We start from the raw sequence: 26,207 nt of genomic DNA on the forward strand, positions 1-26,207 counted from the left end.
AAGTTGTATATATATATATGTATATATAGGGAGAATTCACAACAGCAACAAAAAAAAACAAAAGACGAAGACAGATGGTGTAGACAACAAACATGCATTAGTTTAACGCTCGGGAACTGAAAACGTCTTTAACGTTTCGAGCCTACGCTCTTCCACAGAAATGAACACAGAAAGAAGTAAGGAGAGAAAATAAAGAATGTGTAGTGGCTAGCGATCTATCATAGCGAATGTCGGACAGAGGGGTCATACAGGAGATCTAGGAAGAAGGGGAGATAATAAAGTAGTAGTTATTAAACGAAAGTAATTTCGATTGAGGATTGTTTCTTTTGAGTTTCCCATGATTTATGAATGGCATGGTTGCGTAAGCAAACTTTGCAATTTACCCAGGCAGCCACACGGTAAGAGAATTTTGAGTATATTAAAGAATAATAAAGAGTGATTCTAACATTTTCGAGAAGAAAGTAAGAAATTCTATTTAACATACCAAGAGTACGGGAATTTTGTTTTGATAAATTGCTTATATGTGTTTTGAAACTGAGGGATTTATCAATATAAATGTCGAATCCATAGCATGTCGAAACACTAGTGTACCAATGAATAGTCGTTGTAAAGGAGAATCTGTTCTCCTATGATGAACACAACACTGATTAGCAAATTTACGTTCGAACCTGTCGGAACGTATTCAGAATAAATATGGTCATCGTTTTGAATCTCTGTGTTCACTTTGCATATGATGATTATGGTATAATACTGTTCTATTGCAGAATAGTTAGCACACCGAACAGATGCTTAGAGGCATCTCGTCAGTCTTTACGTTCTGAGTTCAAATTCCGCCGAGATCGACTTTGCCTTTCATCTATTCGGGTCAATGAAATAAGTACGAATGAAGTACTAGAGTCGATGTATTCAACATTCCCCTCTCCTCAAAAACTGCTGATCCTGTGCCAAAATTCGAAACCATTATATAATACTGTTCTGACTAACATGCTTTCTGAATGACATTGGCAGTCTAACATAACTGTCTAATGCTGAGAAAATTTGTCTAATGTGCTATATTTATCTATGTAACAGATATAACATTACACACACACATACACACACAACTATATCACATAATATAGAATTGTATTTGTTGAAATTCATTATCTTTCTTTTTAAATAGTTTTGGTCTCTGGTAAATACCGTTGGTAGACACTCTAATCGTCTTTGTATTGAGGAAAAGTTAGCGATAAGCTAAAAGCACACTTGCTGATTCAGACATAGCTGAGAGCAAGTTAGCATGTTATGACCAAGCAGTCATATATACAAACAACTTAGCACACAAACATAAATTTTCCAGGTAAACATGTTAAATGCATGGAAGACTTGCAACAATTTAAGAAGAAGGCATGTTAAACAAAACGCTTAACAGAAAATATGTTACACGTCATGACAGAATATAATTATAGAGAAGACCTGTGAATAGGATTGGATTTAGACAATGATGAGGCTCTAAGCTATGCTATTCTTTATAGACGCTATTTCGGTAATTGTAAACAGAGAATAAGGTTGTGTATAGATCAACTGAAATTGGCAAGAATACCAAGATGCATGACAAATGTGTGTGGAATGGAAGAAGGAAGTGCTGCTCGGTCTTTTAGAACAATAAAAATATACATTTTGTTTCCAGTTTTTATTTAAGAATTAATTTTGAAGCAAGATTGTAAAACAACGAAAGCCTATAAACTTATATAATTAAGATGCTTTTTTAACAACTGGGTATAATCTGTTAATGTTAATTATTGTTAATTAGTTAAATTATTATCTTTATACATATGAATGTAAGTTCTAATTTGTAAGCTACAGTTTTGTACCTAGATATAGCCGAAACGTTATGTAGGCGCACAAAACTTTCATTGACTCTTTAACCTTATCTCATAAAGTCGAGCAAAATCAAGCCCTGCTGCTTGTTTAAATATAAATTAAGTTTAAAGAACAAAACAATGAAAATTAAATACGAAATTTTGGGAGCCTCCCTCAGTTTGTTTAGCTTATGTTTAAATCCAACCCTGCGTGTAAAACAATATGGTAACTAGGTGTCATGTTACTCAGATATCATATTCGAACTTTCGTTGTATTAAACAGGTGTATTACGCTATCAATGTTAATCAGAAAGCATGTTTGTCAGAATAGTATTATATAAGTCAAACAGAAGTAGACAGTACTTATAGCAGGTCGTAACAAAATACGTCACGACCAGCTATATGATATGAGCAATGAGCAAATTTCAGAGAAAGAACTGTCATTATGTTGTCAGGCAATTACTATAACAGAAGGGTATTATGTTTGACACTGACAAATATAGTGTTGAGATAACTTATATTGTATTTCATAGATTGACAGAACGTTAAATCAATTGACACTACCCTAAATAGCAATACTATGCTAATGTTTCAGAGGATAATCGGAGGCCTATGATCTCTTATGATCCCAGACTGGTGAAATTGATGAGAACGCTGTTCACTCCGGTAACTGCATGTTAAATTTAGTATGAAAAAGTGAGCACTGAGCGAATTTCAAGAGGGTTACAACTCAAAATAAAGACAATCGAGTGGAAACTAGTCAGGAGAGGAGAAAAACAACCGGGGCAAGTTGGCCTGAATGAAAAGAGAATGAAGATAATTAATTCAGAAACTATGGGAGTTATATAGCAGTAAGCATTACTGACGAGTATTAATTTTTAAATACGAAATTGACATAGATAGAAGAGGAAAGGGGGGGGGGCGACATTGATATTCCATGATTTCATGTAAACAACGTAACATGAAAACCGTACATATATTTTATATAAGGTGGAAACAGTCAGACTTCTCAGCGATATTTGTTGCTGCTACTCCTGAAATACTTAACATAACACTCGAAGGTACTATATATATGAACGTGGCATTATGAGGGAGTTTTTGATGTTCTTCATGAAATTTGGGGGGGATACTATCATCACTTCCGGTTTCTGTCGCAATTTACTTACAATTTCTTTTAGGACAATCTACTTTCATTTATTTATTTATTTATTTATTGACGACAGTAAACAGCATATTATCAGGTGTTAGGCATAGGCGATAAATTGGATAAACTGTGCGTTAGAAAGGTAACTTACTGGGAAAATAATTACTGGGTAATAATATACTTTAACCGAGTTTATCGAACCAAACCTAGCCGTGATATGGAGAATGAAAGACGTTGAAGAGAAATAAGTGAGGCGTTTGCACTGAACATTTTTGACTATAATCAATAAAATCATTGATAAAATCTCACAACACAACTTGTATACTCAGTCAACAAAACACGAGAAACACATTTATGCCACATTATATTGTAATAAGATTTTAAGATATTTTTTTCTCAGCCTTACTCTGAAATAGTATAACTACAAAGACAGCTCAAAGGATGACAGATATAATTTTTTTTCCCCCAGAATCGATATTATGGCAAAATATTTCTCTGGTTAAATCAATCCCCTGTCGCAAATTCAACGTACAAGATTTATTTCTTGTATTTGTTTTTTTAGTTTTTTATTTCACGCTCTGGTTCTAAAAGTCTTTACAATAAGTTGATAGAAGCCCTTACATTATCAACTAATGGCAATTGAATGTATCGAGAAATAACATATAATGAACGAACAGCATTTGTGAGAAATAGACTCTCGGCATGTTTCATCTTGCCATTCTTTTTTTTTCACACATGATAACGGAGAAAGAACGTTACAAAAAAAAATAATAATAGTTAAAACAGCAATAGAGTTTCTATAAATCTATGAAAATATGTTTCTACTATAAGCCGATAAAAGAAAGGCCAAGATAGTCTAGTGGCTGGAGCTGAATAGTGCTAGTTCTTGAAATAAGAGTTGATATCCAATTGAATACATTCCCTTGTCCCTTTGGGCAAGGCATTTTAATTTTATTCATGTTTCCTGTGGGTGGTTGAGATGGTCGACTCTTATCACTTATAATATTTTCCTGACACACAAAAGTAAATGTCCGCTGCAGGTACAAGACCTGAAATTTTGGTGGGTAGTGGCCTGTCAATTACATCGCTTCCAAAGTTCAACAGATACATATTTTATCGACCCAGTATGATGGAAGGAAAAGCAAAGTCAGCGTCAGCAGAATTTGAACTGAGAACGTAAAGCTAGATGAAATGCCGCTAAGGATTTTGTCCGAGGTGCAAACGACCCTGCCAGCTCGATGCCTTGTGGCTAATAAAAATAATAACTGATTATATTTTATGAAATCTTTCTACAATTAAAAGAATGCCTGGAAACAACATACATTATTGCAAGAACTGTTGACGGAATGAATCCGTAAACACAGACTTTGGTAATGAATTGATATTTGTAATACATAACGGGCATTTTATTGTTTTTGTTTTGTTTTGAGCTTAAACGATAGGAGCTTGAAATTCCAGAGAAAATAATCAGTTTCAAATTTTGGCACAGGGCCAGCAAGTTCGAGGGAGAAGATAAGTTGATTTCCTCAAAACTCCAGTATGCAACTGGTACTTATTTTATCGACCCTGAAAGGATGAACGGCAAAGTCGACCCCGGCGGCATTTGAACGCAAAACGTAAAGTCGGTAGAGCATTTTTCACGGCGGTGAGCATTTTTCACGGCGGTAATGACTCTGCCAGCTCGCCGCCTTAATTTCAGAGATGATTGTCGATTTTATTTTGTTTGCGACTCAGGAGAGTATCTTTTTTTTTTTGAAACTTCTTAGACTGGAGAAATAGGAACAATCTAATAAGGTTGACATGATTCATGTTTTAATTTGAACTGAAAATCGTGGTTAGGGGAAATATAGGTATTGAGATTTATCCAGAGATAAAGCACTTCTACAAAGGAAACGACGGTGAGAAGTAAGGGTTTATTTACAACCAAATTTTAGGAGAACGGATGGCGAATGGAGCAAATAAGAGAATATTAACATGGTCCCTACGCAAGGATGACATGCAAGTTCGTGAAGCGTTCTACTGTACATCACCAATAGAAGTGATGTTACTGTACATCACCAATAGAAGTGATGTACAGTAAACAAGTTTGGAGGACCAGCATTGTTAATGTAGAGATAATACATCAGGAGGTATACGATTCTGTAATGAGTAAGCGGCTAAAATGTGTTTATAATAAGTAGTTGCCTTTTGATCAGCTAGTATTTCCCCCTCCCTTAAAATACATATCAAAATACGAAAGACAAGTAAGTGTACCTACTATCCATAGGAAATTTCTTATATCCGCTTACACCAGTGCTGCTCAAAGTGGTAGTCCACCATCAGCTGCCGGTACGCGGCGAGTTTCCAGAAAAGAAACAATAGTATAATTTCAGTAATTTCGCCTTATGCAAATGCATATTACAGCATATTACAGCTGCTGTAATATTGTATTATTTGTTTACAAAATAAATATAAATTGTCAACTTTTATTATATTCATTATATATATTGTTTCCGGTATAAATTAATATTACTAAGAAATATTACCAGTTCCTGGCACATTGAGGGATAAAAAAACTGCCGGTACGCCACATCAGATAGTTTGAGAAGCATTGGCTTACACCACAGTTAAACACCAGCTGTATAAGTTATTGTGGTTAAAAAAATTTGACTATTTTGGATTCAGATCACTCCGTCGTGTGCAAATTAGAGTTTGTGTTTCTATAGTTTTAACATTGAAAGAATAATTTGATAACTAAAGATTGTTTTATAAGAACCGGCAACGCCACACCATCTCCTCCTTCACTCCTGTCCATGTCTGATTTCATACTTTTGAATAATCACCTCTTGCACGAAACCATCAGTGTCTAGTTTATCATTGAGAAGCTGAAACTGGAATATTCTCAGAGAATGTAATATAATAGGTGCAGGTATGGTTGGGTGGTTAAGAGGAAGGCTTTGCCTCGTGGTTTTGGATTCAGTATCACTGCACGGCATCTTGGGCAAGTGTCTCCTACCATAGCCCAATGCCTTGTGATTGGATGGAATTTGGTGGATGAAAGCCTGTCGTATATACGTATATATATGTATGTCTTTTTGTTTGTATTTGTCCCCACCACCAAAACCGCTGAACAATTAGTGTTCCTTTGCTCACGTCCCCGTAACTTAGCGGTTAAGCAAAAGGTACTGATAGAATAAGTGCCAGACTTTAAACAATAAATAAGTCTGGTACTTATAAATAAGAGCTAGGGTTGAAAAAAAAAAGCGGTTTCCCCAGCATGGTCGCTGTCCAATGACTGAAACAAATGAAATATAAAATATAGTATAATCATTTTAAAATCCAAGTGCACAAACATTTCTAGTCACTTCCTCTCACCGTTAACCCTTCAGAAATTAATCGTTATGTAATCTAGGCATCAATATTTTAAAATAAGAGTAAGGCGGCGAGCTTACAGAATCGTTAGCACACCGGGCAAAATGCTTAGTGATATTTCGTCCGTCTTTATATTCTGAGTCAAAATTCCACCAAGTCGACTTTGCCTTTGATACTTTCGGGATCGATAAAATAAGTACCAGTTGAGCACCGGAGTCGATGTAATAGACTTATCCGCTCCCCTGAAATTGCTGGTCATGTGCCAAAATTTTCAACCAATATTTTAAAAAATAGAGTAGGTTTCTAGACCTTCTTTAGTTTGTGACAGGCTGTTCATGCTTGTGCCTTCCTGATTTTCATGTTTCCCAACTGCTCAACCAGTCACCTAAGTACTCGAAGTTTTCAACAACTTTCAATTTGGAACCGCTCAAAGCAAACAGCTCGGCATCATCTGATTGGTTGAAAGATATGTATTCGATTTTCTTGACATTTGTGTGGAGTGCTATTTTGGCAGCTGATGTTTCTACTCTGCCGAGCAGTTGTTATGCTTGACTATTTCATTAAATATGAGTACTATATCATCTGCGAAGTCCAGGTCTGTGATGGTTACTGCTGGTACTCTCCGTGATCTTTGCCGGTCAGTAATGATGCCAAGGTCTTCGTCATTATTGTCTATAGTCTCTGAAATTTCAAGTTCCTATTGTTTAATAACAAAACGAAACAAAACAAATACAAAGAAAAGTCCATTATTTATTACAAATATAATTCGTTACCAAAGACTGTGTTTACGAATCCTCTGCAATAATGTATATTGTTTCGAGGCGCTCACACACACATATACTGAATTTTATTCCCTACATATGTGTTTGCTTTTTCATTGGTAATGCTTTCCTATGTATATACATAAATGCAAATGTTTTTCCCAAATAAATTGCACTTCATGTTTGAAGCTCCGATAAAGCTATAGCGTGATATTCAGGCACCCAACAATGAGTGTATTGCAACTTGTAGCAGAAACAGCTGTAAGCTAATGACATTCATAACATAATCGTTTATTCCGTACTCGTTCGACTGTACTCGATTGACACTTTGTACTGAAGCTTATGCATACTGAGTTCTAGCACCAGTTATTAGCATCGCAATGCCTAAGCAATTATACATACATACATATATATGTGTGTGTGTGTGTGTGTATACGACGGAAACATAGCATCCGTCTACCAAATTTCCCCACAAAGCATTGGTTGGCCTGGGGCATTAGTTGGCCGCACAGTAGGACAGTGAACTCGAAACCATGTGATTACAAAGCGAGTTTCTTAATCACAGTCATGTCTGCACCCATGTGTGAAAAACTAATATAAAAATATTACTCACCATATAAACTATAGAAGTAGAAAGCACAAAACATAGTTCGTATAGTAAGCACAAGAAAAACGTACCGAGCAATGAAGAATGGCATTCCCGGCGTGTCTAGAAATAATAAATCCTATTGCAGGTTGTGCTGTCGGTACACGTGACCCTCAACACACGTTGACACAATTTAGTAATCACTAGGCTTACTAATAGCTACCTTTATTACTTGGAATTCCCTGCTCTCTCTCTACCTTCCCAGACAGTAAAATATCTAATCACATATGACAATAGCTTTATTACAGTTGTTCCATAGCAGCATTATCCTACTCCTTCAGTATCTTCGACACATTCTCCCTGCCTACCTCTCTCTCTCTCTCTCTCTCTCTCTCTCTCTCTCTCTCTCTCTCTCTCTCTCTACGTACGTCTCTGTTTCCGTCTCGTATTTTGTTTTTTAACTTGTTTGTTTTTACTACGTTTCTTATTCAATCTGCTTCACATATCCTGTTTATAATTGAATAAATTATTCAGCTTAATTTTACAGCGAGTCTAAACGCATGCGGATATGACTCTGAATACTATTTATTTTTAGTTATATTGTTAATTAATATTAACATATTTAATCAAGTCAGCATTAAATAGCTTCTAGAAAAAATTATACGGTGAGACAAAAAAAAAAACAAAAACGGAAAAGCAAAAAGTGGGATCTTTTCGGTTTGACCGGCAGTTTTTTTTAGCGGTGTCATATGAAATTGTCACCCATAATTATGACCCTAGAATCGATCTATTGCATTTCAATCCGTTTTAGGGTTAGGGTTAGAGTTAGGATTAGTTAGGGTTAGGGTTAGGAGTGGGGGGAAGGGTATATTTTTTTTTCAGAAATGTAAATAAACCCAATCTGTTTCTTAAACGAGGGACATATTCATACGGCACAGTATGTTTTCACCTCAATAGACGTCATTGATTGGTTGAAATTGCAGAAATTGAAGAAAAAAAAACAAGAAATATCTTACAAACTATAGAATTTTCTCAATAAAGCCAAGAGAAAAAGATGTTTTATAAACACATTCTACCAGTATACGAAGTTTAAAAGTGTTTAGTTACGTGGAAATTATTTTTAAAAACTGCCGTTCAAACCGAAAAGATCCCAAAAAGTGTTTGTTCTTGACTAATAGTATTTTCATCCTTTCAAAAAATGCGGGAGATAACTTTAATATGCTTTGGTCTGATAAGACTTCCTCAGCGAAATAAACAATTTGCAAAGTAATGATGAGAGAATTATTACTTGTAGTAGAAAAAAACAGAAATACCCAGAGGCTAAATCACATTAGATTAATGATGACGTTGTCATATTGGTTACGTTGCTGAAATGATGAGGAATATTTCTATACAATATTAGAGTTTATTCGTGTAGTGATTTATTTATAAATAAAGTTAAGGAAAGTTGTTATTGCTGTTTAACTCCATATCTGATAGAGTAGACTTCTGATTAAGACATTCCAGCCACAACCGTTCTGTCTTTTACTCCATCATAGTTTATTTAGGACTAGATTATCCAATGTGGCCTTCTTCTTAGCTAAGTTAGTGGGATGTGATTTAAGTGAAATTTTCTGCTATTTCTAGCAGGTTGTCTTGACTAATAGATGTAAACTTTAATGGTAAAATAAATGCGCACACACGCAAAAAAAAAAGAAAAGAAAATTGAAAAGAAAGTCTTAAAGGTGACCAATTGGCAGATTCGTTAGATCACCGAATAGATTGCTTTGAGGCAATCGTTCGGGCGATCTGAGTTCAAATTCCATCAAAGTAAACTTTTAATGATGATGCCCCAGCATGATCACCACCTTGACTGAAACAAAAAGGAACGTTTAATCTCGTTTAATAGAACAACGATCAATAGAAATACCATTACAACCTCAAAATAAAGAAACATGGGCACTTTTCTATTATCGACAGCCATTTCTTTTTTTTTTTTAATTACGAAAGGATGAGCAAAAAAGTATAACAACAATGAGAAGGATATTAACAGTTGATCAGCGGAGTTTCAGATGGGGAAAGTTGCAAGGAAGTGAGTGTTCGTTTCCTCCTCCAAAAGAAATTTCTTTCCAAAACATTTTTTTTATTTTACAGTTTTACCCTCCAGTTCTGTGCCCTGCTCCGATAATTTTTCACTGGTACTTTTCTCCACGAGGAAGTGATAGTTATTTCGAAAGTCTGTTGGTCAATTATTACACTTGTCTCACGAATGTTTTAGTTTATTTACTAATCCTCGATTTACCAAAATCTTGGCTGCCGATAACAAGTAAGTACTGAAACACAATCCCTGGTAAACGTACTTGTGATCATGCTGTGTAGCAACAGTCTCACATGATCAAGTGGGAAGAGAATAATAAAGAAATATTTTAGATTATAGAAGAAGCTCTGTAGATAATTAGTTATCAGACTTGAGCAAATTAAATTCTTATCTAGAGTTGTTGACAATACCCTTGCCAATTGTGATTTCTTCTCAACATACTCCGTGTTTAATTATTACGAAAATGATCAGTTACTTACAAACATGTTTACTGAAAAGTTTGAAACATCTTTCTCGCCATGTTTTCTTCATACTCCGACGAACGATGAATAAATAAATAAATAAATAATAAATAAACATTTTATTTACTAGAATTATATCAAGTATTCTACCACGAACTAGTGCTAATAATTAAAGAACACAAGTTAATCCTTACTAACATATATCTTTTATTATATGAAGAAAAGTAAATGGCCTGTTTTTTTTCATAATGCTGTCAAGGCGTTTCTAATATAATTCCTGTTAGATGAGTGCAACAAGTGGGTGGGTGGATGGATCAGATATTTCTGGGTCACAGTAAAATAGACTATTAAACATAGATCACGTTTTCGCGCGCGCGAATATGTACACACAGCCATTCATGCTATTCATACTATTCATGTATATATATATATATATATATATATATATATATATATATATATATATACTGCTATTCGTGCAATTCACGACGAGCTATACCTTATTTATTCACTACTGTCTCTTAAGCAGGTACAACAATGTAAAAGAAAACAGTAAACACCCATTTAATGATTTCTTACCTGATATAAAGACAAATTTATAAGAGAGAAATGTAGTCCATTAAATCGACGGTAGTGTTCAGAAACTAAATTCCTAGGCAAAAGTAAAAGACATGCTCCATAGTCAGTGTGATGAATTAGGTACTAAACTTTTGACATCTATACCAACTTGTGAGTCTTTATTCGCTAACAAGATCCTCCACACGTGATGCATTGCGTAAAAAAGATGATGGATGAAAACCCGTTTCCGTAGATAACGGTACCTGACGACTGACGTCCTTAATCGCAATTCAAAACGTCAAACATAAATTTCAATCGTATCAGCTGGATTTGACCTGTGAATGTGGGTGCGATGCTGCCGTTCATGCCTATGGCGTAGCTAATAGGGGAGCAAGAGGAGCGATCGCTCCCCGTAAGCACATTTTTTCAAATTGGCGCCTTTTATAAAACGTGTCATCAATGAGTTAAAAATTGTTTGGCATGTATCACGGCGCCTTTTTTTTTCTTTTTTGTGCTCACTCCCCCTAACTATACGTCCTTGGTTCAAGCTGTAAGACTGTATGTGAATGATGAGAAATTTGATGGAAATTTTGGTCAAAAATAGGATACGAAAAATGCTTTTAATACATTATACACTAGTAAACTAGACTTCAAACAATCAATTATAGGCCAACCTACCAATAAAATCGGGTGGCCTGGGAAACGAGAGATCTGATCTTGCACCGCCAACATGTTACATTTGCTGAAAGTATCCTATCTAATACTACTAGATTCTTTATCTGTAAACCGTTTGTTGATTGTTTTGGAGGAACTGATGATCCGTTTTGGTGTTGAAACTATAGCGATGTCGAAGAAAAGAAGTAACAACATTGGGATGAGACAGTTACTGAAAGCGATGCAGAGTGTGTGCACGCACATGCACGAGATCAACAAGATCTTGCACGATTGGCAACTGCACAGAAACCACGGAATGTTACCTGGTTCAATTGCTTCCCAAGCCGGACAACAGAGTCTTCCAAAATGGCTAGGCTCTGCATATGGATTTGCACATATACTGAATACTAAAGCCAACAAATCAATCCGAAAAGATGTCATGTGCTGTTGTATTTTTCACTTCGAGATACCCCTGACACGCAGAAATAAACAATGTAATCAATTATCCAACTTATTTGCAGGCATATCGGCGAACTTGAAGTCTGTCGGACTGGATTGCCGCAGGGGCAAGTACCCGTACAGGATAGATTATTTTTTGTACGTCTTGGATCGTACAGGATAGATTATTTTTTGTACGTCTTGGATCGCTCATTGATCGGTTACACTTGCAGATACTTCCATTGGCAGTTATATTTCGCAGTCTGCAGTCCATTAGTCGAGGGCAAAGGAAATCAAACCATACAGGTACTTTTGCAAATAGAAACATGTCTTTGAATTGGTGGAAATGGAAGCAACTGATGTCACTGATAAATCGACGATATTTTTGTTAATGCTATCGTGCAAAGGTAGTTGAAGCAACGAGTGAAGCGATTTCTGTTTCAGTGCTGCGACGGTGAAATGGATTTATAATGCTTTCTGTTTTAATGTGCTAATCTTCTAATGGATGGAGAGGAAAAATTAAGACAAAGATTATAAAAAGAGAAGAAAAAAAAAACCTTTTGCAAAATGTAGCAGCTGGTGGGTTAAGAGAAAGAGAATTGTAAATATTCCTGTTAAATTATGTTATAGTTGGTAAAATGAAACATTAATATAAATTTCTGTTCTCATATGCTGGTATGAGAGCGTGGGTGTTTATATATGAGTGTATATATGTATGCATGTATGTATACATAGTACGTGGGAGAAGAGAAATTACAACAATAAATAATAGATATATCACTATAGTAAATAGTATGTAGGAGTTCAGACAAAAAGAAAACAACAGATAACCATTTAGCTGTTATTAATGCAGGTGTATATTTGATACATACTTAAAATGTATGATGGATTAATTTCGCAACAAAGATATGTTACAGTTCTATATTTTAGAGATGAGGAATTATGTACATTATTTACATTATTTACAGTTGACGGATATTTGTCAAATATCCGTCAACTGTAAATAATGTAAAAATATGTTACAAAACGTTATATACAGTCCATGTGCAATTTTAAATTTGCATAGTGAATCTATGAACAAGATAAGTGAAAAACAATATTACATTTTAAAATGGATTTATCCTTGAAATTGTTGATCCGTCCCTCTGTCCACAACCGCCACGTGATCTCATGATCACTGAGAAATTTCGAAGAATATCTGTGAGAAATTCCGCTAAACGGAACATGACTGTTTTAGGGTTTTATGAAAGGGACATTGACCTCTCAAAAGTTAAGAGAGTTGTTACGTTCTTTTCTTTTCTTTTTTTTTAGGAAGTAACCGGTAGATATTCACAGGTCCTTGCTTGGCTCTCCTGACCCTGGGATAATATACCGGCTGAACTTCCCTCGTATAGGCCCTGCCTGATCCTGGGATGTCTCCAGTAGACTCTACTCTATTACAAGCGTTCGAACCAGCTTGCTGCTTTGAGTATACCTCCCCCCTCTCTCCATCCACTAGTCTCGGATAAAATACGCACATACACATACGCACACACACACACATACATACATACATACATACATACATACATACATACATACACACATCAAAATGTTCAGTTTTTATTTTCATTTTTACCCACCATAACAATTAACGCAACGCTTTCTGTTGTGCAGAAGCTTTTACTCTTGACTGGAGGTTTGAATTCCCGACCAGCGCTGAGTCGAGTACATTATATTGATTGACTCACTCATGCTGTTGACTCCGAAAGAATGACAGGTAGAATCAAAAACGTAAAGAGACGAAATGAAATACCGCAAGTCATTTGGTTCTGCACTTTATAGTTTCTATTACTCAGCTGGCCGTATCTTTTATCTTTTAATTATGAGGGGAGGTAGAGCAATTAATTTTTGTACAGGTCCTCCATGACTGGTGAGTTAGAGGAAGGAAGTTATCCTCGTATCAGAGACCTAACCCGAATGCTTGTCACAGAATGAACTCCTCTAAAGGTACTCAAGATGGCAGGCGGTGATGTTATAACGGGAGACGAGCCAACTCTACCAGCCAAGTAGGCCATTGCGGGATTTGAACTCAGAATGCAAAAATCCAGATCAAATACCGACCAGGATCTGGTACAAATGATATTTATACCTTTCTGCCATCCCAGATTGGTACATTTTTATCGATCCCGTAAGGATATGATGCAAACTTGACTTTGACGGCATTTGAACTCAGAACGGATAGAGTTGAAACAAATACTGTGTAGCGTACACTCGAGTGAAATTCCTCTCCCCATTATTATATATACGTACATTTGAACGTAGCAGATAATAGCTAGCCTACTCGGTTGTGTCTCTCTCTTTCCCCTCTGGTACATATATGTATTATTCCAGATTTCTGAACGGAGTCATTATTAGATGGTTTCACCACCTGAGACCACGTCCATCTAAAATGGTAACCCCGACGTTATAGATCACAATTCCATCTAAAATGGCGACCCGACTTAGAACACGCATTCTTTTGCGTAGTTCAATGCCACCTATCATTTTACTTCAATGACAAACCGTTCTTTCTAATTTCACCTCTTCGCTACAGAAATAGCTTCCTTTTATCGTCTGTTTTGTCTCCCACAAAATGACTTGTGAGGGGCTATCTGTAGCGTACACTCGAGTGAAATCCTTCTCCCCTTTATTATATATACGTACATCCGAACGTAGCAGATAACAGCTATCCTTTGGCCGCTATTTGGACCCTGTTGTGTCCGGTTAGTATTGGCGCAATTTGTCTATTACTCTGTCGCGCCAATATACAGCGTATAACTAACCAGAGTCGCTAAATAAGATCACGTGGGACAGCCTGTTCTCAACCTCGTTTTAGCCCGCTGTTCCTCATAAAAACTCATCTTTGGTTCCAGATTTGAACTTAGAACGTGAAGATTCTACCAGCTCGCTACCTTAAAATGCTAATAATACTACCTTAGACATTAAGACAACGGCTTTGTAGGAGAGACAATTGAGATTGTCAGATGACTTCCTAGCTGTTTCCAAGAGCTGTAAACATCAATACATGGGTCGTATAAAGTGTTTAGAACTGCTTCTACTGAATCTCAGTCTGCACTATTGTCAACGGTTATCCAAGAAGATATTTTGATATTAACCAAGAGACTAAGGCAGCAAACTGGTAGAATCATTAGCACACTGGGCAAAATGCTTTGCGGCATTTCGCCCGTCTTCACGCTTTGAGTTCAAATTCCGCCAAGGTTTACCATTCATCCTTTCGAGGTCGATAAAATAGTCCCAGCTGAGCACTGGGGTCGATGTAATCGGCTTACCCCTACCCGAAATTGCTGGCCTTTCGCCAAAATTTGAAACCGGTAAATTACCAATAGACTGAGGCGGTGAGCTGGCAGAATCGTTACCATGCCGGACAAAATGATTAGTGGCATTTCTTCAGGTTTTACATGCCAAATTCAAATACTGCCGAGGTCGACTTTACTTTTTATCTTTTCAGAGTCGATTAATATAAAGTACCAGTTGATCACTGGAGTCTATGTAATCAACTAACCCCTTCTTCAAAATTTGAAGCCTTGTGCTTACAGAAAAAAGCATATTAATCAATTGGCTAAGAAGTAATAAGCTCTTGAAAAAAAAAACACACACACAAACAACAACAACAACAAAAAAACAAGCAAAACATTGTGCAAAGCATTAAACTTTCTCACACAAGGCTGAGAACTTAACTTTGCTGTTTATTCATTTTTTTATGGGAACTTAGTTTATGGCAATAGATTTTAAAAAGAATATTGGAACCTTTCTCCGATAACAATTTTGTCATTTTTCTAATGTTATTGTGTCTCATTGTTTCTTACGCGATTCAGATCTCACATTATTGTGTAACTTAAAATACTTTTCGTAATATGTTGGGAACATTTTTGCCTAATAACTATATCTGTTATAAAGTCTGTGTTTTTTTTTCTTTTTACATGGTAGACAGTTACAGACGATACGACGTCGTATTATTACAGGTCCGATAAAGCAGTGAGCTGGCAGAGACGTTAGCACGCCGGGCGAAATGCTTAGCGGTATTTCGTCTGCCGTTACGTTCTGAGTTCAAATTCCACCGAGGTCGACTTTCGGGGTCGATAAATTAAGTACCAGTTACGCACCGGGGTCGATGTAATCGACTTAATCCGTTTGTCTGTCCTTGTTTGTCCCCTCTGTGTTTATCCCCTTGTGGGTTGTAAAGAAATAGGTATTTCGTCTGCCGTTACGTTCTGAGTTCAAATTCCGCCGAGGTCGACTTAGCCTTTCATCCTTTCGAAGTCGAAAAAATTAAGTACCACTTGCGTACTGAAGTCGATTTGATCGACTGGCCCCATCTCCCAAAATTTCGGGCGTTAAGCCTTGAGTAGAAAAGATTATTGTAAGTCCGTTGATTTCTTTTCTTTACTAGATACAATGTTGGTTTGCGTAGCGGGGGAATACAGTAGTGTTTATATTATCGACCAGCAATGTTGAAAAGTAAAGACAAATTTGTTATGATTTTTTTTTTCATCTTTACTTGTTTCAGTCACTGGATTGCAACCATGCAAGGGCACCGTCTTGAAGGGTTTAATTGAACCAGCTATAGCTTTGTAAAGCTATACAAACTAGTGGAAACGAGAATACACTTATCAAAGGTTTATTACTTTACGTACATCAGAGCTTAAATCGTCAGTTATTTCTGTTTAGTTCACTCAGATTCATTTCACACTCACTGTTTACATTCTTTCATTTTCCTTCTCCTACCGGAAGTTCCTTTTCTTTTGCTGCTGACCAACTTCCTAGCTAGCCCGCAGCGAAGTTTCTGTCTACAGTTCGTCTGTCACGAATCCTGCCCTACATAGCTCCACCCTCACCCCCGAACTGTTGACTGTCATTAGAAACTGGAAGGCGTTTTGTCCTGCCCATGCGTGTGGTTACTTGATTTTTTGGTGACTGTTCCTTGTCAAGGGTTGGTGTGATCTGTCTAGGAAGGCCCCTGTTTGGTGGTTGGGTCACCTGAATGGGACTGTAAATATCGAGATGGGCGGTTTCAGTCTATCGATGGAAACTGTGTCTTGTCCACCAATTAGGAGTTGGAATGCTTTATCTCCCGGATGTATGAATTGATATGGACCATCGTAGGGTGACTGGGGGGGGGGGTTCCTTCGTGTATTTTTATGAGCCGATGTTGAGAGAAAGGATGCGATGACCGTATGCCTCGATTGTGGAACCGTTGGTGGCAGTTGAAGGTTTCCGCTTTCCGTGACGGTGATCCCTTGCCGACTCCGGTATCACGCTGATTTCTGCTCCTGTGTCGATTAGGAACCTGCGTCTAGGGGCTGCGATCGCGGACATAGAGGAGCATTTGGTCATGTCTGCCGACCACCAGGGCGTTTAGTGGCGGCCGGCCCTGGAGTTTTCCTGGGTCACTGGTGAAGGGGTCCCGAATCCACATGGTTGTTTGCACTTTGTCGCCTTTTTCCCGAACTTTGCATGGTAGATGCACAGGTCATGATGCTTAACTCTACCCCGTCTAGGGGCCGACCCTATGGTGTTGACCATGACACCACTGGATAAAAATTGTTTGTCAGCTGCCTTTGCTAAATGCCGCAGATCCTTGATTTCAGTCTGAGTTATGAGGGCCTGGACATAGAGTGGCAGCTTGCGGAAGAATATTTCCTTAAGCAAAAAGCAAGGTGACTCACCGGGTGGGGGGACTAATGCCAACATGTTGTCTATCAGTTCAGAAGGCTTGGAATCGCCTAATTCCTTTTTCAGTATCTTAGCTGCCGCTTCTCTTTCACTGTGTCGGTATGTATCTACTAGCCTATCTTTCAATATAGCATATTTTTCGTTGGTGGGGGATGGGTTAAAATGTTCAGCACCTTCGTCTAGTGCCACCGCAACGTGCGAGTACTTCGTCTGATTGGCCGTTACCTTGTTTATATCGAATTGTGCTTTCACCTGCGCGAACCACAGTTCAGCCCTCTTAGGCCAGAACTGTGGTAGCCTCAGTATTGTTTTGTTGCTAGCCATGTTTGTTTCGATAGCGAGAGCTGCTGTTCTATCGTCGGGGTCACCAGTTATAGCTTTGTTAAGCTGTACGCAAATAAACTAGTGGAGACGAGAACACATTTATCAAAGTTCGATTCCGAGTTTGATTCCAGGCAGTGACCTGAATAATAATAATAATAATAATAATAATAATATAATAATAATAATAATAATAATAATAATAATAATAATAATTTTTTGCTTTTTTTTTTTTGCTTATCTATTTTCATACTTACCTTCGGCAGTGCAGTACAAATTTTTGCGACATTTGGACCTCTATTTATTAATGAAAACGAGTAAACACAATTTTTGTTTGTCATTTCTTGACGAAAATAACTTGGCTTCCGTGACGTCAATACACATACACACATACAGAATATACACACATATAATGAATGTCATGGCATGTCACTCAACACAAACACACGTCCGCTATCCATGACATATACACACACATAGTCTTCGTATCTCTAAGAGAAAAAAAAGACGTCGACTTTTTGACGTATACAATATTCTAATCCTTTAGAAATACTTCTAACTGAATGTGATTTCAAAAATGTAAATTATTTGTACAGTAAGTATTTATATTTTAGCTTTCTTTAAACAGAATATAATTTTAATGTTTTTTTAAAATTATTTTCAAGTCGTTAATTTCCGTGAATCGTGAATCGTAGTTTTTATTTGTTAGGAATCTGCCAACAGCTGTAAAGTACGTCACATGGTTTACTGATTTCTACACTGAAACAATATCACAAATATATAAGTGAAGGGTACAGTCAGTTGAATCAATCCCAGTGCATGCATAGTACTTATATTATCGGTGGATAAGAGCAGGATCGGATTTAGATCCACTAGGCCCTAAGCACTTAAAAGGTTTTGGTGCCCCCATACATATGTAATTCAAAATAATAATCAATAATAAACCTCAAAGCAAACTTTTATTTTTCAAAATGAAACAAAACTAGCAATAAGATGGAAAATAATGTTTATTTTTGTACTCTTCCATTTTATTTATACCTAAAAAGTTTTCCCCTACTTTAATCAGATCCTCACTATGTCACCACAAACGCTTCGAAAATATATTTCCGATCACATAAACCACTTCGAATGTTATTTTAGCTAGTTTAAAGTGATTTCTTTTGTGCCGTAAACCATTCACCACTTCTGTGGTACTCTAAACACGTGATTATTTTGCTTAATGGTTAATCCAGCGCTAGGTAAGAGGCATTAACTGACAAAATTCGGAATCCAGAATCATCATAATCGTCGTCGTCATCATCACCAACGTAATCGTCGTCATCTTAACACTCACTTTTCCAGGCTTGCTTGGATTAGACGGAATTTTTTAAGGCAGATTTTCTATCGCCGGATTCCCTTCCTGTCGCCAACCCCCACCTGTTTTTAAGCAAAGTAATACTCACTCACCTAGTTTATCGAACAACGAATAGAGTGGACATAATTACATTTTTTTGTTTCTTTTTTCTTTTTTTTTTCTTTTTAAGTCAGAACCATGTAGTTACTTTCTTTGTAGCTTTTACGTTGTTCTTGGTGGCTCTACTTATTCCTGTGATGTTTGGAATTCCATAGACCTTTAACGAGCCAAATTTTGTCTCGTGCAATCGCAAGTATTACATACTTTGTTTTATCACCAAAGTTTATACGAAGCTTGACGCTGATTAAAACGACTCGTTTCTGACTTAATACCAGATTTTCATGCCAATCTATTGATTATGGATTTACATCTACCAAACCTCTCAACGTACATAAGAACCTATAATCAATTTTTTATGTGTTTCTCTAACTTTTTAAAGAAATTCAGAGAAAAGAATGCCAAGTTAATATCGAAAAATTATTTAGATATACCGAAAACCTTTCAAGAAATTACGCTTATGTATTTGTTTTACAAGATTTTTTATGTGAAACCGTGTGTTGAAACAGATATTGTTATACTCGGGTATGGTCGTATTTTTCCAATTAACCACTCGCACTATATATTTGGTCTTCACTTCAGATTTATTACTATTATTTTAAGACTAAACTAAAATAACGATAATAAAGCTGAAGTAAAGATTAAATATTTAGTGCATGTGTTTAATTGGCAGAATACGACCATCTCCAAGTATAACAATATTTCAAGAAATGTCTCTGGATGCTGGCTTTGTTAGGTGGAGGTGCTTATCTCCCCTGTTTGAAAATTTAAGGACACAGAACGCTTGTGTCGCGTAGCCAACTAGAAACGGTGTTTCTTGGGGTTAAAGAGCAGTAGCATTTCCCCCTTTCCTGGGACTGCCATATTAAATTGGCGACGAGCCATCACTTTATCGTGCTGTTACTTAAATGTTTTAAAAGGTTGAATAAAAAATAATAATTAATTCATCAATAATGTATTCACCCTTGTTGTTTACAACTTCTTCCCAACGTTCAACAAGATTTTTCAATACCTCCCTGATAGAAATGACCCGAAATCGACTCGAAAAATTGATCCAAAAAAGCTCTCAATTCTGCATCAGTATTGAACAAAACTCCGCGCATAGCATTTGAAAGAGATTGAAAATCCGTTGGTGCCAAATCAGGAGAGTACGGTGGGTGTGGCAGCACTTCCCAGCCATGCGTTTGAATGGCTACCTTGGTCATATTGGTGATATGATGGTGGGCGTTGCCGTGCAGCAGAAGAACTCCATGCTGACGATTAGGTCTTTTCTCTTGAATAGCTGTGTTGAGTCGTTCCATCTGTTGACAAAGAGTTCCGCGTTGACCGTTTGGTTCCGTTCAAGCAATTCATAATGGATAATACCTTCCCAGTCCCACCATATGCACAACATCATTTTACGTGGATGATGATCTTGTTTCACGCGCGGTGTCGCTTGTTTACCGGGGCTAAGCCATTCGTTACACTCCTTCATATTGATGTACAGGCACCATTTTTCATCGCCAGTAACGATTCGGTAAAGAAATCGTTGGTTGTGTCCATGAGTTGAGCGGTGACGAACAAGCAAACCAGCGGAGATTGTGGCTCGTTGATTTTTTGTTGTCATTTAAAGCATGCGGAACTCATGCTCCATACTTCTGAACCTTTCCCATCGAGTGAAGATGCTTCTCGATAGCAGTGTGGGAGCATTCCATTTTCTCTGCCAGTTCCCTTGTCGTTTGACGAGAATTTTCGTGCAAAAGTTGGTTTAATCACTCTTCATCAAACTCAACTGGACGGCCAGAACGAGGTACGTCTTTGAGGTCAAAATTTCCATTTTTGAACTCGGCATACCAATCACGAACGGTTCTTTCAGCTATGGCACACTCTCCATACACAGCACAAATGTCACGAGCAACTTTTGTGGCCTTAGAATCTTGGTTAAAAGCAAAAAGAAGGAGGCATCGAAAATGCTCGTTTTTCTTAACTTGACATTCCATTTTAAATATCTGAAAATAAATAAAAAATTAACTAAAATTAACTAGAAAAAAAAAAGATTCCAAAATTTAAAAACGCAATAAATTCCAAAATTAAAAAAACGGCAGGAACTTAGTTGCCAACCCAATATATATATATATGTATATATATTTATTTATTTACTTATTTGTGTGTCTTTGTGTCAGTGTTTGTCCCACCCCACCAAATTGCTTGACGACCGATGTTGGTGTATTTACATCCTCGTAACTTAGCGGTTCGGCAAAAGTAACCGATAGAATAAGTACTAGGCTTACAAAGAGTAAGTCCTGGGGTCGATTTAATTGACTAAAAAAAACCTTTAAGGCAGTGTTCCAGTATGGCCACAGTCAAATAGCTGAAACAAAAGAATAAAAGAATGAAATGAATTATTCCTTTTTCTAGATGTAAGACAAGAATATTTATTGACTGAAGGAATAGAGTGCTTTTTTTATTTGCTCCTCACTGTTTAGCAATTTATCGAGGCATCTCAGTAGGTTAAACGCAAACAGAAATCTGTTTCAACAATAATTACACGACAGCTCGGTTTATATAAAATGAAATAAAATACAACAATAATACGAAAGAAAGAAAGAAAGGAAGGAAGAAAGAAAGAAAGGAAGAAAGAAGGAAAGAAAGAAGGAAAGAAGGAAAGAAAGAAGGAAAGAAAGAAAGAAAGAAAGAAAGAAAGAAAGAAAGCAGTAAATAATCCGTCAATGGAGTAGAAATAGTATTTGTTGGCCAAAGATCAAAATGTTACAGATTAAATCGCCTTAAAACTCCTTGTGACTCATCGTCTATTCTTGTAGTCATTTTCACTTGTATGTTTGTGTGCTATTGACATTTACGCGCATATAAACACGCACAAAGCGCACGAGCGAGTGATGGTGAGGGGCATACACACATACGCGCGCGCGCAATACACGCACGCACACACACACACACACACACACATGCACGCACACGCCATGCTACATTATATATTTTTATATCGGTCAAACACATTTTTAACGGATATAAAACTGAATGTTTCAAAATTAAATCTATCATCAGAATTCGGGTTTAAGCACCTCATATAACCCCTCATAACTTATTTAGTTTTTCGAATTTTCAGAAAATTTTTGCGAATTTGTTTTCTACTCACGGGAATTCATACGATTATGAAAAAAAAATTATTTTAAATTTGTTTAACCCCCTCTCCACCCCATATATCCTAAAAATTTCCACCCATTTCGATTTTTTTAAAATCAATGTTTAAAATACGGACAGCCCGTATTTTTTTTGTTTAAATCCCAGCAATGGACCGTCCTTGGGTACATCATCATTCCATTAAATGTGTTTATGGGGAGAAAAATATTGAAAGACCTAATACATTCACTTTGTACGTCATGTGACAAAGAAACAAAAAAGGTACCCGCTGGTCGTGCGGTGTGCTAAAAACACCAGCTAAATCACCCTTAAATCACATACGAAATATTTCTTTTGCACAACCGTCAAGAACAAATTCGCAAAAATTTTCTAAAAATTCCCCAAAAATAAAAAAAAGTTATGAGGGGTTATATGGGACACTTAAACCAGAATTCCAACGGAATCGTCCAAAGAGAAGGAAAAAAAATAGCACCTTCCTTGGACTATTCTTTTTCTTTCTCTCGGCACCCTTTCTCTCTCCTCTTTCTGAAAAGAGCCATACTCGAAATACAGCCGTCTTTTTGCCATCTTAAACTGAGCGTCAACCTAATACATTCACTTTGTACGTCATTGTAACTTTTGCCTTTATTTTTATTTTCAATTTTACCTATTATCGCACGCTCACACGGATCTTCTACGGCCTTCTGGCGGTGATTTTGAGTACCTAATTCTTGGATTTTCCTACACCAAATTACCATACCATAATTAACTGATTCTCCTACTGATTACGCTACACTTTGAATTCTCTCGGAGTACGTCGTTTTTATACCTTTGATTATGTATCCTATTTAATGTATATACACCAGTGATAGACCCGTTACTGTGGGGTTCGTTCTGAGATAACATCCCTTATGGACGTACTGCGCTAAAAACAATAAATATCGGTGGGTCAAAATTTATTCGGACCTCTTGCTGTATTGTGAAAAAAAATCTTTGTCTGCTGATCTAGCAAGTTTAAGTGATCTATACTATGCTGATGAGGTCTAATTATACCGAAACATGTCCACAGTTCACCCTTGCCAGCATATAAGAGGAAGATTTTTCTTTCTCCAACTAAAATGAAAATTTTAACCAATTAAGAATATTTTCCGTAAAGTAACTAAATAGTGAAGGCGAGTGGTTCTGCTCTCTACCGATTCTGCCATTAACTGCTGTACATCTGACTCTAAGATATACTCAAAGTGTTGGGTTTTAATTACAGTTTTATAACAATTACAATTCTATATCAAGGCGTAAGAAGTTTTGTGACTTCGAATCGCATCAGTAGAAGATACCAATGGCACACAACTCTCAAACCCTCTAGAAAGAAAATGGCGTCAGGTTGTAATGTTCGGCTTCGCACAGAGAGAGAGAGAAAGAGAGAGAGAGAGAGAGAGGAGAGAGAGAGAGAGAGAGAGAGAGAGAGAGAGAGAGAGAGAGAGAGAGAGAGAGAGAGAGAGAGAGAGAGAGATGCATGGGTAAATTTTGACCCTCTTGCTTCCCTGAAGGGGAGCGTAAACCAACCTTATTTATTTGGTGTTTAATTGAGGAAGTTGTATTTTGCAGGCCGTGCGTCGCCAGAAAAGCAATACTTACTCTCCACGAGTTACATTCAACAGTAAAGTATATTTAACTGTAAACAAATATCTCGAAGAAAAGTAGTTTATCGTTATCAGCAACAAAATACTTTTCAGTCATTTTGATTGACAAGTATTTTATTTGCTTGCAGTATTCAAATCATTAAATGAATTTAGATTGACTTGGCAGAGACACACACAACGTGGAAAACGACAGATCTTTAGCGAATCCTCAAATGATTTCATGACTCTGTGTGTGTGTGTGTGTGTGTGTGTGTGTGTGTGTGTGTGTGTGTGTGTGTGTGTGTGTGTGGTGTGTGTGTGTGCGTATTACACACACACATACACAATCAGTTGTTCATAACTGAGAAGAAAAGCACGCTAAAAGAAAACTTGAGTGGTTAGATTTTTATATCGTCAAGTACTATATCACTGGTTATGGCACATAAGTGGTCAGAATGTTACTGACGATTCTACAGACACTCTAGCTGAAAACGCACATCCTCTTTTATGTTGGAGGTAAATATACAATCTTGGTTCGTGTGATGATGATAAAAAAATGTGGAACAAAAAAATGATGGACTGTTAAAACATTTTCCTGGAGGAAAGAAAGTTGCCTGTCATACATGAAGTCAGCTGTGGCAGAAGGGGGTTATCTATGCGTGTGTACATGATTTTCGTTCTTTAGTACGGTAAACGGGATAATCACGCTGCTAAAACGAATTTCCTTTCATGGGGGCAGCAACAAAATATCTGACTTTTGATTTCAAGAAGGTACCCGGATCAAGTGAATGTTTTTAGATTCTCCTCTCAGCCAAGCAAAGCCTGCAACATCTACTTCCGGCTGTTTCCAAATGATTTTGTACGGCATTTCTTCCTCTTTTAATCGCCAAACATAGTTGCGCTTCATTTAGATTCTAAAAGAGGATCTGTAATTATTTAACCTGGTCTTAAAGAGACCATCCGTTGCCCCATCATATTTTTGTATGTGTTCCTCTGATGTTGTTGTTGGACAATACTACCTCTGTTTCGTATACCACGACCTCTGTGTTGCACTGACCATTCACTGGGAACGCACTGTTAATCTACGCGAGCATCTTGCCATTGCGCAGGCTTTAGGGCGTTCACTATTTTTTTATACTAGATGCACAACTAAGCGAGAACCTTAAGTTATGCCTATTGAATTTCTTATATTTATGGGACTGTGAGAAATATTTATCTACTAATCTAAAGAAGGACCTTCCCATGCAGATATGCTTTTGTTCTCACTTATGGACAAGAAACCAATAATTTTCACGCTCCATTTGTCGCAGATTAAAGCAATAATAACATCACTCTAGAAAAGCTTCTATTTTGTAATTTAGTTAGAAATTTACTACTCCCGCGAATTTACTTACTATATAATTGTGTATCAAAACTAGGATTAAATTGTCTTATTAATCATTAAAACCAGGTCAAATCACAAGGTCTATAAGAGTATTAATAACCTCAAACAGTAAAGCCCTTCTATATGTTATTTATCCGCACCTTTTTACTTACGCTGCAAACACGCTATGCTCTAATCTACTAGGTGTGTAGCTATCGGTGTTAGGCAGAGTAATTGTTTTAAAAATGAATTCGCTTGTCATATTGTACACATTAATAACTAAAGATTTATCACAAATCTCAAACGAAACGTCCAGATAATTAATCTTAATATCTTTACCATTTCTGCTATCCTTCAAATAAATGTATCTAGATAAACTTAATTTGGTTATTTTCTGTAGATCACTTAGAAATCTAGACTCACATCAAGATAAGAATAAGTTGTTTAGCAATTATCTACATGAAAATGCCTCTAACTTGTCAAGATATTTCATTCCCAATCGAAATATTACGCTTTATTTAAAACAAACTTAGCTCTTGTTTGTACTACAGTATTTCTCGATTGAAATATAGACCTACTAGAACCTGGTCCTAGTAGGTCTATATTTTGCCCAAATTTTTCTTTTAATTGCCTATAGTTTTCTGTGTCAATAACAACACGTTTCATGTCTTCTGGGTAGTCCTTTTCTGGTATATTTACTTTTATTTTATTTAACTTTTTCTCAATGGCCGAGTCTTTATAGAGATCA

General features: G+C 36.7%; 1 long non-coding RNA gene across 1 annotated transcript; it reads right to left on the minus strand.

Moving 5' to 3' along the window:
• Positions 1 to 1,252: 1,252 nt before the first annotated feature.
• On the minus strand, positions 1,253 to 25,189 carry LOC118762570. Its single transcript, XR_004998323.1, has 3 exons — positions 24,932 to 25,189; positions 5,274 to 5,283; positions 1,253 to 1,263 (listed from the first exon to the last, which is right to left on the minus strand). It is a non-coding gene; the product is annotated as an uncharacterized LOC118762570 (long non-coding RNA).
• Positions 25,190 to 26,207: the final 1,018 nt, after the last annotated feature.

The sequence above is a fragment of the Octopus sinensis genome, linkage group LG3 (assembly GCF_006345805.1).
Source record: "Octopus sinensis linkage group LG3, ASM634580v1, whole genome shotgun sequence".
NCBI lineage: Eukaryota > Metazoa > Mollusca > Cephalopoda > Octopoda > Octopodidae > Octopus > Octopus sinensis.